This window comes from Bos taurus, chromosome 16, assembly GCF_002263795.3.
Source record: "Bos taurus isolate L1 Dominette 01449 registration number 42190680 breed Hereford chromosome 16, ARS-UCD2.0, whole genome shotgun sequence".
In the NCBI taxonomy this organism is placed as follows: Eukaryota; Metazoa; Chordata; class Mammalia; order Artiodactyla; family Bovidae; genus Bos; species Bos taurus.
This window is the reverse complement of record NC_037343.1, coordinates 8,761,729-8,775,557: the sequence shown is the minus strand read 5'-3', so window position 1 is coordinate 8,775,557 and position 13,829 is coordinate 8,761,729. Positions and strand designations below refer to the sequence as shown.

The following is a 13,829-nucleotide window of genomic DNA, read 5'->3' as shown; positions in this document are numbered from 1 at the left end:
CTAATTGTCATTAACTTTTATTTCCTTCCTTGAAAACTCACATTCATCTTCAAATGTAGGTCATAAATGACAAAAGAAGATGCTCCCTGATACACTTTTACTCCTGTTCTAAAGAAATTCCACTGTTTGTTTTGTTTTGCCTATCTGTGTTTCCAACTAGGCTGTGAACATCTTGAGGGAAAAAAAAAAAAAAAGTTTTTCATTCATTTCTAGTGTGCATTTCTCTGCACAAGGCCAAGCACTTAACTGGAGCTCCATCCATATTTACTAAATGACAAGTGAGAAGGTAGTGAATAAATACACAAATAAACTAAAAACTGAATAGATAAACAGCTTTTCAAGATTAGACTTAAAATAACTCTATTCCTTTTAAGCCTGATTTCATTATGTAATGGGTGATATACATCCTAGGTGTTCGCTTCACCAATTTCTTCAGTCTGTAGCTATTATACCTTTTTCTGTCTCTTTCCTATTCTGTACTAAGTTGCACTGTTATTAGACAAACATGATTGAGGATATCAATGAGAGGAGGCCATTAGAAAGGAAGTTAAGGGTGTTCCTTGGCTATCCAGTGGTTCACATTCTAATGCAAGGGATGCAGGTTTGGTTCCTGGTTGGGGAGCTAGGATCCCTTATTCCTGGAGGCCAAAAAACCAAACCATAAAAAAGAAGCCGTATTGTAACAAATTTAATAAACACTTAAAAAAAGAAAGAAATTTAAATGTTCTGAACCAGAATCTTTTAAGGTAAGGTTTTTGGTTGTCTAGGAAGATTTAATGAATGAGATTTGGAGGGTATATGGACTTCCTGAAATTGTACACAGAAGGTGAACTGCATGTGAGAGGAAAAGAATCCAAAGGCCAAACAAAATAAGGAATTGTGTCACAAAGGAAGCTTACAAGTATGGCTCTAGAAATTCAGCTACTAAATCAAATCAATAAGCTAAAACATAAAACTTCACCAAAACCTGCTCTGAGTATTTGATACTACAGAGAAAAACACTCTAAAACTTACATGAGTAACATAATTGGCTTTCAGATTGCTATCCCATGTACAGCTCTTGATCTGAGTCCTTAATTGCAGTTGCCATTCAACACTGGCAGGTTAGAGTCAGTGAAAGGCTCACCTGATCTGTTCATCCAACGTAGATTACTCTCATTGCTAGGAGACTGGAACATCAGCTGTCAATCATTGCATCCAGGAGGCTTGGGCTCGTCACAGCATGATGACTTGGCTCAGAATATGGTAAAAGCACCATATTTACAAATGTCCTGGAACAGAATATAGAAGTTGCTAAGCCAGTTAAGGATACACCTGAAATAAGTAAAGTATCCATTTCCACTCTATTTTGTTGGTCAAGGCAAGCACAGTTGTTCCTAATAGATTTTGTTTGTTTGTTTGTTTGTTTTGGTTTTAAACAAGAAGACAGACTCTTTTTCTTATGGAGGAGAGGCATCATCACATTGCAGAGCAAAGTGTGAGGTGGGAGATGTTGCTTTGGCAATCCATGGAAAAGAAATTCTGCTATGATGTTTACCAGTAAGAAGGAGTTTAGGAAAAGTAATTGAGGACTCTAGGAACACTTATTAATGTTTTACAGAGGTTATTTACATTGAGACAGATGCCAAGAGAGAGGAAGGCAGAATAACAAGGAGGAATTTAATGTGAAGTGAGAAGATCAAAATATTCAAAGCCTTTTTAAAGCACTTTTAAAGCACTACTAAGGATCTTGCATCTTATCAAAAATTAATGGTAATCTATTTTAAGAGTTTTAATCAGGTACATGAAATTGTTATGTATAATTCCAATAATCTGTGAATCTCTGATAGCTCAGCTGGTAAAGAATACACCTGCAATGCATGAGACCCTGGTTTGATTCCTGGTTTGGGAAGATCCCCTGGAGGAGGGCATGGCAACCCACTCTAATATTCTTGCCTGGAGAATCCCCATGGACAGAGGACCCTGGTGGGCTACAGTACATGGGGTTGGAAAGAGTCTGACACGTCTGAGTGACTAAGCACACACATCTATGAATCAGTTACCTTGTGTTATCATTTCGGCAACTGTGTCAAAGAGTCGTATTAAAATTATGACCCTTTTACAAATAAGGAAATTGAGGCTTAGTTGCACTAAAAACAGAACAAAACAAAAAATCACTCCAAGTTAAACATTTAGTCGATTTCAGAGCTAGAGCTTGAGTGAGTCCGGCAAGATGAGTCAACATGGGATCACTTACCAACCAGGGTAGAATTGTTGCACACACAGTCAAGCTTTCTTTCCCTAACCACACCCCAAATTGAAACAGAGATAAAATCTTATTAGTAAGAAAAGAAAATGCTGGGATGGTAAATCATCTCTCACTCTTAGATGGGAAATATCTTAAGCAAGAGTTGAAGCCTTAACGGGTTCTCTGGTTTCCAGTCCATTTATTATTTCCTGGAACAAACTTTTACAACCTGAAGAAGCTATTCAAAACCCTCTTTAAGATACACCGGCATCTCACCATGGTAGATGAGTAAAAGCAAATTGGCCTGAGGTAGGAGTGAGTGCTTTGTTGAATGGAATAGTGCTTTGCTACAGGCACAAGTGCTGCTGTAAGTCAAGTGTTGAACAAATGAAAGATGACAGGATATCCTTGGTGGCCACACAACTTGGAGAAAAACAAAGTGAAAGCAACTCTCCTGTCTTTGTGAAAGTGCCAGCAGGAGTCCACCAGCAGTGAGAGCTGCTAAATTTAGATATAGAGCTAACAGAAGACGCGTCTGAACTTACTTGGAAATGTGGTTAATTTATGAAGACAGAGGCCTTGACTTTAGTGCACAGCAACAGAGATCACACAAGCCACCATGGAACAAGGGCCATAGAGACATCAGGGCAGGGAAAGGCAGAATCTAAAACATGCACTGCCCTTGATTGGCGATTTCTCAACAGAGACACACTCTGGATTGTTTGCTTTGGTGTTTGTGATGGTGAATCTTAGCCTCTGCTCCTTTGCCTAATCAAATCTCAGAGGCAGAAGATAGGTGAAGTCTAAAAAAAAAAAAAAAAATAGCTTTATCGCTTTGCCAGGCAAAGGAGGGCAGAGAGGGCTAATGTCCTCAAAACTGTGTGTCTCAACCCAGAGGGATTTGGTGAGCAGTTTCACAGCAATGGTTCAAAGGTGAAGTTGCTGATAGGAATCAGAGGGTGCAAGGTCTGGCCTCATCTGGTCTTCCTATGAGCTTCTGTGGTTCTCCAGATTATCAAACTGTGACCTTCTTTCTGGAATGAAGACTGCTTCATCAAGTAGTTAACATCTTCCATCTGTTGGGAGTTATAGTTCTGCAGAAGAACACAAAGATGTTGTTATATGTATCTCTTGAGGAGTAACTAGGACCCTGCCCCAAGACTGCATTCGTGTTTCCTGGGTGCTCCTTCCTTGTCTTTACATTCTCTCTCTTCCCTGACTAGCAACTATTTGAACCTGCACTTTGGAACTCAGGGAAGGTCGCTGAGGCTGGAGACTCTTCCCTACAAACAAGAAACTGGGAGCAAAGAGGCTTTGATGCCCAGGAGCCCCACAGCATCCTGCTTGGTTTCACTAGGGGGGAAGATTTCCTCTAACCAATCAATTCCCCAGCACTCACGTCGATAGACAGTGGGGCCACCGTTAGGTCTGGGAAGAGGAAATGTCACAGAAAACATCTCAAAGCAAAAGCCCAGGTGACCTGAGAGATATTTTGTCAGAGATCATGTTTGAGGGGCTGCCTTCTGTCTCAAAAATAGGATTTATCACTTTTAGATGAGTTTGGATTCGGAACTAGTGAGAGGATGCCACAGGCTCTAGCTTTCACAATCTGTCTGAAAACAAAACACAACTAATAGCAAGTTAGTGTGCAATATCTTTGTTGCTTCTTTTTCATTCATTTTCTGCTCTCTGAACAGAACTCCAACTTCATCACTGAGATTTCTAAGAAATTCAGCTCATCCACAGGAAAGTATAACTTCTTGGCACAAATATTATTATGAACTAGTTTATCTCATTTGATCAAACAGATCACTTGATATAAATGACAATTTAAAGATTGATCACCATAAAAAAAAAATAGCTGGTGTCTCTTTCAATGAGCAGAAATGCACTGGTATTTTTACCAGCAGCATTATAACTCTGTGTGACCCCACATACGGCAGCCCACCAGGCTTCCCCCTCCCTGGTATTCTCCAGGCAAGAACACTGGAGTGGGTTGCCATTTTATTCTCCAATGCATGAAAGTGAAAAATGAAACTGAAGTCGCTCAGTCCTGTCCGACTCTTAGCGACCCCATGGACTGCAGCCCACCAGGCTCCTCCATCCATGGGATTTTCTAAGCAAGAGTACTGGAGTGGGTTGCCATTGCCTTCTCCGATTTAAGTTAATAATGTTCTTAAATTCATGCAGTTATCGGAGACAATAAAACCCCAAAGAGGGACTTACTCAGGGAACTGTATCTGACCAATCAGGGCCCCAGATATTAATGCTGGCTCAGGAACCTTCCCCAGGCTTCACAGGGAGTGAGCAGGAAGGTGGCGGTGACAGTGTTTGCTTTATCAGCATCAAAATATGTCCTGGCTTGTGTCCTCTGAGTATACGTTTTAGAAGTTGCAGATAAAAAAACCCAATCTTTAGGGGATGAAATGATTTCTCAAGCTCCCTCAGCAGCCAGTAGTGGTGGTTTCTTGTTTTTGTATTTCACTAATCATCAGTCAAGCTTGCCGTTGGGTAGGACTTATTATCTATGTGAGTCCTTGACAGTTCACCTGCTTGTACTCATGCAGAGGTTTTGCCTGTAAATGTTTAAGAGCAGAACTCTGGAAGTAGTTAAAGTAAATGAAGGCCCATTTTTAAATGAGCCCCAGCTCCTTTTCCGAAATAAAGATGCACAGATAGCCTACATAAGGACTACTGAATCAGAATGTGAGTAATGTGACAAGCCATAGATATTCTGGAAACTTCCCTTAGATGACACTGAAGGTTAAATGTGTGGTTAGAATTACAGCTTTTAAGAAGTCAAGAAGTTGAGGATTTAACTTCGGTAATCAAATATAAGCACATGAATGGGCTCTGTTCTTTATTTTTTATTATTATTATTATACTACATCATGTTAGTGAGTTTTAGTGAGTGTATGGGGATATGACTTTATTAGTGATAATGTGAAATTATAAAGTTATTATAGAAGATATTGTGGCATTATGCATCAAAATGCTTAAAATATTTATACAATACTTTGACTCACTAATTTTACTCTGACAAGTATGTTACTAGGTTTCATCCACACTGCTGCTGCTTCTGCTAAGTCGCTTCAGTCGTGTCTGACTCTGTGCGACCCCATAGATGACAACCCACCAGGCTCCCCTGTCCCTGGGATTCTCCAGGCAAGAACACTGGAGTGGGTTGCCATTTCCTTCTCCAATACATGAAAGTGAAAAGTGAAAGTGAAGTCGCTCAGTCGTGTCCGACCCTCAGTGACTCCATGAACTTCAGCCTGCCAGGCTCCTCCATCCATGGGATTTTCCAGGCAAGAGTACTGGAGTGGGTTGCCATTGCCTTCTCTGTTCAGCCACACAAGCAATACCAAATTGCTTTTCAATAGTAACAGTATGGTAAAGCTTCGATGTTTTAGTCAATGGAAGTATCTTTCCTATATAGAATATCCATAGTTCCCTTGCATAAAAGCAAATGCTATATTGTATTTATCTTTGTAATCCTTTTGTAGTTCCTTGAAACATGATATTTCCTGAGTGAATGAAAATTAAAAACTTCATCTAACTCCTTAGATTAGGAAAGTTATATGTCAAATTGTTCTACGTATTTTCTTTCACAAAGGTTTATCATGTATATTTTATTTTTTAATTAAAAAATAGGTCCACTTTTTAAAAATGAATACCTTCTGTGATGTTTGAAATAAACTAGTAGTTTATATTTTCTCTCATACATATATTACTTCTGCAAATTTGGGCCTAAGACGAAGTTCTCATTGAAGCCTAAATATGTCATATGCTAGGATGTATTACTTCCTAAGCAATCAGTAAATTGAGCCAACTTTTCAGTTTTAATATTTGTTTTTTAATTAACCTGGTGGATATATTGTCAGCAACCTCCTGCCTCTCAAAAATGGCTTACTGAGTTCATTTGGTTTTTATCTTAGAAGTTAAAAATTTCCAAAATTACTTAGGGATTAATTAGTTTGTTTTTTTTTTTAATTAAAACTTTGCTGTTGATTTTTGGGATAATGCAGGAGAGTTCTTAACTGCTTGAGGCCATATTCAGAATGCAGATGGAATTAGATTTGCCCAGAGGGGTGCAATTTGGGTACCTATGTGTCTTTTTGATGGTTGGTTAGTTTGTGAGCAATAAGACAAAAAAGAGGATGAAAACAAAATAGCCCTGCCAAGTCTTCTGCTTTAATTATTTTTATATCAAGACTAGATGTTTATTTGAATAATGTTTCTAGACATTTTCAAATGAACATAAAAGCATGTAACTCAGCAAGAAATAGCAAATCCCTACATTGTGCTGATGTAGGAAATAATCCCAACACACACACACAGGGTTAGCAAGTCCAAGCTGGCTCTGCTTGCCACATGAAAGGCCAGTGAATCTGAGGCAGTAGGTATTCAGGCAGAGAATAGGATTATATTTAAAAAGGAGGCTGACAGACAAAATAGTAGACTAATGTCTCCAAATAACCATCTTGTCACAGTCTGGATGTCAGGTTCTTGCATGGATCAAAGATAAGGGAGATGAAACAGAGGAAAAAGGTCATTTAATGTTTTAAGTATCTCCTATAATGGAAAGCCTCTGGCAGGGGGCTGTGTTAATTTCTTCCTTCCTGTCATCTACAGGTGGATGAGATTCTGAACAAAGGCACTTTAGCTTAACAGTGAGACAGAAGGGCAGGATTCTCTGAGGCAGGCCATTCAGTTCAGTTATGTTCAGTTCAGTTGCTCAGTTGTGTCCGAATCTTTGTGTCCCCATGGACTGGAGCATGTCAGGCTTCCCTGTCTATCACCAACTCCTTTAAATTGCTCAAACTCATGCCCACTGAGTCAGTGATGCCATCAAACCATCTCATCCTCTGTCATCCCATTCTCATCCTGCCTTCAATCTTTCCAACATCAGGGTCTTTTCCAATGAGTTAGTTTTTGCATCAGGTGGCCAAAGTATTGGAGCTTCAGCTTCAGCATCAGTCCTTCCAATGAATATTCAGGATTGATTTCCCTTAGGATTGATGGGTTGGATCTCTTTGCAGTCCAAGGGACTCTCAAGAGTCTTCTCCAGCACCACAGTTCAAATCATCAATTCTTCAGTGCTCAGCTTTCTTTATGGTCCAACTCTCACATCCATACATGACTACTGGGAAAACCATAGGTTTGACTATATGGACCTTTGTTGGCAAAGTAATACCTCTGCTTTTTAACATTCTGTCTAGGTTGGTCATAGCTTTTCTTCCAAGGAGCAAATGTCTTTTAATTCATAGCTGCAGTCACCATCTACAGTGATTCTGGAACCCAAGAAAATAAAGTTTGTCACTGTTTCCATTGTTTCCCCATCAATTTGCCATGGAGTGATGAGACCAGATGCCATGATCTCTGTTTTTTCAATGTTGAATTCGAAAACATCATCAGAAAGTTGGGTTAAAGATTTACTGAGCATGGCCCAACCCATCAAAGCAAGACCCAGATTCCCCCACAGCCAATATTTCCCATCAGCAAGTTCCCACAAACCTCTTATCTTTATCCATCAGAGGGCAGACAGAATGAAAATCACAATCACAGAAAACTAACCAAACTGATCACATGCATCACAGCCTTGTCTTAACTCAATGAAACTATGACCCATGCTGTGTAGGGCCACAGAATTTTGACAAAACGTGGTCCACTCGAGAAGGGAATGGCAAACCACTTCAGTATGCTTGCCTTGACAAACCCATGAACATTATAAAAAGGCAAAAAGTTTTGACACTGAAAGATGAACTCCCCAGGTTGGTAGGTGCCCAATATGCTACTGGAGAATTGTAGAGAAATATCTTCAGAAAAATGAAGAGGCTGAGCCAAAGCAAAAACAATGCCCAATTGTGAATGTGACTGGTGATGGAAATAAAGTCCAATGCTGTAAAGAACAATATTGCATAGGAACCTGGAATGTTAGGTCCGTGAATCAAGGTAAATTGGAAGTGGTCAAACAGAAGATAGAAAGAGTGAACATCGACATTTTAAGAATCAGTGAATTAAAATGGACCGGAATGGGTAAATTTAATTCAAATGACCATTACATCTCCTACTATGGGCAAAAATCCCTTAGAAGGAATGGAGTAGCCCTCATAGTCATTAAAAGAGTCCAAAATGCAGTACTTGGGTGCAATCTCAAACACAACAGAGTGATCTCTGTTCGTTTCCAAGGCAAACCATTCAGTATCACAGTAATCCAAGTCTGTGCCCCAACTACTAATGCTGGAGAGGCTGAAGTTGAACATATGAAGACCTCCAACACCTTCTAGAACTAATGAAAAATAGTGTCCTTTTCATCATAGGGGTCTGGAATGCAAAAGTAGGAAGTTGAGATACTTGGAGTAACAGTCAAATTTGGCCTTGGAGTTCAAAATGAAACATTGCAAGAGAATGCACTGGTCATAGCAAACACCCTCTTCCAACAACACAAGATATGACTCTACACATGGACATCACCAGATGGTCAATACTGAAACGAGATTGATTATATTCTTTGCAATCCAAGAGAAGCTCTATACAGTCAGCAAAAACAACATCAGGAGCTGACTGTGGCTCAGATCATGAACTCCTTATTGCAAAATTCAGACTTAAATTGAAGAAAGTAGGGAAAACCAGTAGACCATTCAGGTATAACCTAAATCACGTCCCTTATGATTATACAGTGATGGCACAACATTATGTTTGATTATAATAACAAAAGTGGGCAAAGAAACAGATCTAGCACTGAAGAGTCAAAATAGACTCTTCCAGATTAAGTTACAACAACACAGATGCAACTATCTCAGAGTTGAGGGTTGGCTGACAACTTACCTGATATTGAATGTTATTTTTGTGGCTGTTTTAAACAGAAATGGACCAATGGACACCATTTCAGGGAGGTGGCTTTCATCTCTGCGGAAGAGAATTCTCCCAACATGCAAAGCTGTAGAGAAACGTAATGTGCATTTCTGGGACTTGGCCACTGGTGACTGGAAATTTGTGTAATTAATTTCTTTATTTATTTGCAGTAAACCACTCTGAGTAGTTTCAACTGGGTGTTTTGACAAATGTGATATTGCTATGTTTGTTACTTTTTAGTCTTTCTAACACGCAGTGTAACCCTGAGTTAACATTTACTTTTCTCTAATGACTAATGACATGGAAATTGACTACCTTTTCAGGTCCTTATTTATTGTTCATAAATCTTTTTTGGTGGAGTTTCTATTCAAATGCTTTGCCCACGTTTTTATTGGGTCATTTGCTTTCTTATCCTTGAGTTTTGAGAATTAAGTATCCTTGATACTTTTTCAAGTCTTTTCTCAAATATGTCTATTACAAATATTACTCCCAGTCTGATGTTTGCTTTATTATACTTTTAATGGGACACTTCATAGAGCCAAATTTTTCTATCCAGTAAAGCCAAAAAATTTTTTTTCTTACATAGATGGTGGTTTAATTAATATATCCAAGACCATTTTACCTATCACAGAGTCACAAAGATTTTCTTCAAAGTTTTCTACCAGAAGTTTTATAAATTTATAGTTAGGTTTGTGATCCAATTTTATTTTTTTAATAGATTCAAAGTTTATTTTTTTAGCATGTAGACTTTACATTTTATACCACTATTTTTTTTTCTAAAGGCACTTTTTATTCTACTTATTTGTCTTTATACCTTTGTCAAAAATCACCTGATTATATTTCTATGGGGCTGTTTCTGGATGTTGTATTCTGTTTCACTAAAATATGTGTGTATTCCTTGATAATCCCCACTATCTTACTGCAGCTTCATAGCTCTTAAATCATGTAGTGTTAATCCTCTTTTCTTTTTGAATAAATTCTCTTGGTTGTCCTGTTTCAAAGGACAACCAGAAAAAAAAGCCTCATTTCTAATCTCTTTTGAAATCTTAGGTTTTTTTTTTTCACTCCATATGTCTTCTAAGTCTACATATAAGATTAAATCATATTAGCTACTCTCATATATATCTCAAGTACAGACATATACACATGCATGCACAGAACCCTAGAATGTAAATCTTTCTAAATATGAGAGGCATTTATTTTGTTTCTGTACAAAATTGAAACTGCTATTATTGCTGGTAGCCAGAGCTCTCCTGATTGGTGCTACAGTACTTCAGTGTTCAACAGTGAGCTCTGCCATACTGAGTTCTTGGCTCCTGGGTCACTGTGTCTTTCAGCAGCAGGCTGGAGAACAGCATGGGAGGGCACATATGCAAGGTGTTACTGGACAGGCCTGAGTGAGGCTGGGGTTCTGCCCTTTGCTTTCCAATGGAGGGCACTTAGTCACATGACTATGCCTTACTGCACAGTAAGCTGGTTAGACTGTATGTCTAGGAAAAGAGAAGGTGGGTAAAATAGGTCTCTGTCAGAGCCACTGATGATTTCATAGTTGATTGTGAATATCAAATTTCTAGTAACCATATTTATAAATACATAATGTAATTTGGGGGGAAGGTTTCTTTGTTTTTAAAGACAGCATCCTGAAAACACACACGATAGTGTTCAAGTAAAGCTTCCATTTCTAACATGAAATTCTGAATAATGTTTGAAGCAATCTCAACTTATATTTATGAGTTATCTATTTACACATAATATATACATATGTGTGTATGTATATACAAATATATACATATATATAATTGAATATATATTTATTCAAAAAACTATGATCATGGCATCTGGTCCCATCACTTCATGACAAATAGATGGAGAAACAGTGGAAACAGTAACAGACTTTATTTTCTTGGGCTCCAAAATTATTGCAGATGGTGACTACAGCCATGAAATTAAAAGATGCTTGCTCCTTGGAAGAAAAGCTATGACCAACCTAGACAGCATATTAAAAAGCAGAGACATTACTTTGCCAACAAGGGTCCATATAGTCAAAGCTATGGTTTTCCCAGTAGTCATGTATGGATGTGAGAGTTGGACCATGAAGAAAGCTGAGCACCGAAGAATTGATGATTTGAACTGTGGTGTTGGAGAAGACTCTTGAGAGTCCCTTGGACTGTAAGGAAATCAAACCAGTCAATCCTAAAGGAAATCAATCCTGAATATTCATTAAAAAGACTGATTCTGACAGTGAAACTCCAATACTTTGGCCACCTGATGCAGAAACTGACTCATTAGAAAAGACCCTGATGCTGGGAAAGATTGAATGAGGGAGGAGAAGGGGACCACAGAGGATGAGATGGTTGGATGGCATCACCGACTCAATGGACATGACTTTGAGTAAAGTCTGGGAATTGGTGACGGACAGGGAGGCCTGGCATGCTGCAGTCCATAGGGTCACAAAGAGTAGGACACAGCTGAGCAACTGAACTGAACTGATACTTTTACATAATTATGTGTTGCCTTTCTTATATGAAAATGCTTAAATTTTTCTTCATAATTGCATAGTTTTAAAACCAACATAGAATGATTGCCTGTTTCATATATTTAAACATTTTTTTTCTCATATGTGAGGATATAAAACATATACATACACATCTGGTATATGCTTCAATATGTCATATATGAAAGAACTAGAGAAAATACCAAAGATAAGAATGAGTGGAAGTATGACTTAGTGATGACATTTATTAAATTATTAACAGAAAAATTGATCTCAAAACAAAGACTTGAATAGTCAGATATCCTAAATAACTGAGATATTACTAATATTGCCATAATATAAATTAAATCATAAATATATGCTTAGTAGAACCAAGTTATTATTTTCTGAATCATAGCTCAGATGAAGTATTTGGCCTCTAAGATGAGCCTAACATATTTGGATGCAGTGCTGTTAGGAAAACAAATAAAATAGCATCATTTTCAAATTATACACCATGCAGGATTGGATTTTAATGTGCTTCAGCATGATCCCAAATACAGCAATCCTATGGTAAAAATGTTAATAGACATCTTATTTGTGCTACATAATAAAATAATTTTTAAATTGAGATTTGGATTTTATTATGTTGGTGTTTTGTTTACACTTTTGAGTTATAACATTAATAACACTAGGTTAAATTAAGTCTAGCATAATTTCATTTTTCACGAACTTTGCTTTTATACATATTTACATAGTTTCCAGCAAACAGTAATCACAGTAATTCGACTCCCTGTAACCTCCTCTAACCATGTCATTCATAATTGCAGAAAATAGAAATTAACCTTTCTGAAAGCTCAATAGCATAGTACTCTTTGCTGTCAGGGAAAAGGCAGCAGGTGTGGCAGTGGGCTGCAGTCATTTGTCAACTTAGGTAAACTTTGATGGTGGCATCTACATGAAAATTATGCTAATGTAAAAGTAAGGCTTCTCAATGCTGTTATTAACACTCTGCACCAGCAGAATGATAATGAGACTCAAAGCCCTTCTGAATTTCCAAGTTATTTTTTTTCTAATAGTGGAGTGTTCCTTAGATTCTTTTTTAGATGTTGTGCATACGGAAATAAACACATTGAAGTTGCTTAATAAATTATAAAGTGGTTGAATGCAATCTAAAGATGAGTCACAATTAAGTAATATTAATTTAATCTTTCACATGATTAGTTTATTAATTTTTTATAAATGTAACATTTTTCAGTATTTATGTTATTTAGAGGTTTCATAGCACATTAGGATCACTTTTCTTTACATACCCATTTACGTTTCTCAGTAAATGACATGTCAAAAATATTGTCTTCTATCCTGTTATTCAAATTTACAGCCTGTGTTTGAGCCCTGAACATGCCCTAGCAATGTGAATTTCAAAAAGTAAGTTAATTTCTCTTGATATTTTATTTCTTTATGTGTTAAAAAAAAGAAAATAGTAACCGCTCTTGATTTATTTAGACTGTTATTGTAATGTCAGAGATACAGCAGTGAGCAGTCCCTGCCCAGGAAATGAACCTGGGTAGCCTGATGAAAACCAGGACTCCCAACTTCTAGAGCCACCAGGGGCTAGAGGCTAGAAGCAGAATGGCCTTGACTCTTATCCCAGTGAAGCAGGAATGTTTCAAGAAAACAAAAGCTGTAAAAACAGGTACTAAGTTTATTATCAGAGACACAGCACATAAAGTGAGAGAGCACACAGAGAAACAATTTATGTAATGTACACCAGTGTTCATTGCAGCACTATTTACAATAGCTAGGACATTGAAGCAACCTAGATGTCCGTGGATAGATGAATGGATAAAGAAGTTGTCGACATTTATCATATATTAACACATATATGTGAAATCTAAAAAAAGTGGTATTGATGAACTTACTTGTTGGGAAGGAATGGAGTTGCAGACATAGAGAACAGACTTGTGGACACAGTAGGAAAGGAGAGAGTAGAGCAAATTGAGAAATTAGCATCAGCATATATACACTATCATGTGTAAATGGACAGCTGGTGAGAAGTTGCTGTATGCACAGGGAACCCAGTCTGGTGCTCTGTGATGACTTTAAGGGGTGGAATGGAGGGACAGGAGGGAGGCTCAAGAGGAAGGGGATATAAGTGTAATTGTGGCTGATTTACTTTGTTGTATGGCAGAAACCAACACAACATCGTAAAAATTAAAAAAAAAAAAAACTTTAAGAATCAACATATATTAAAAATAAAAAGACTGAAGC

The 13,829-nt window shown here is 37.7% G+C and overlaps 1 long non-coding RNA gene across 1 annotated transcript in view; it reads left to right on the top strand.

The window, feature by feature from the left end:
* The window catches only part of LOC132342417 (uncharacterized), a 36,855-nt gene extending 23,777 nt beyond the window's left edge, over positions 1 to 13,078 (top strand). Inside the window, exons 2-3 of the long non-coding RNA XR_009490783.1 lie at positions 9,097 to 9,182; positions 12,940 to 13,078. This is a non-coding gene — a long non-coding RNA (uncharacterized lncRNA). The remainder of the gene's footprint in view (positions 1 to 9,096; positions 9,183 to 12,939) is intronic.
* The last annotated feature ends 751 nt before the right edge of the window (positions 13,079 to 13,829 follow it).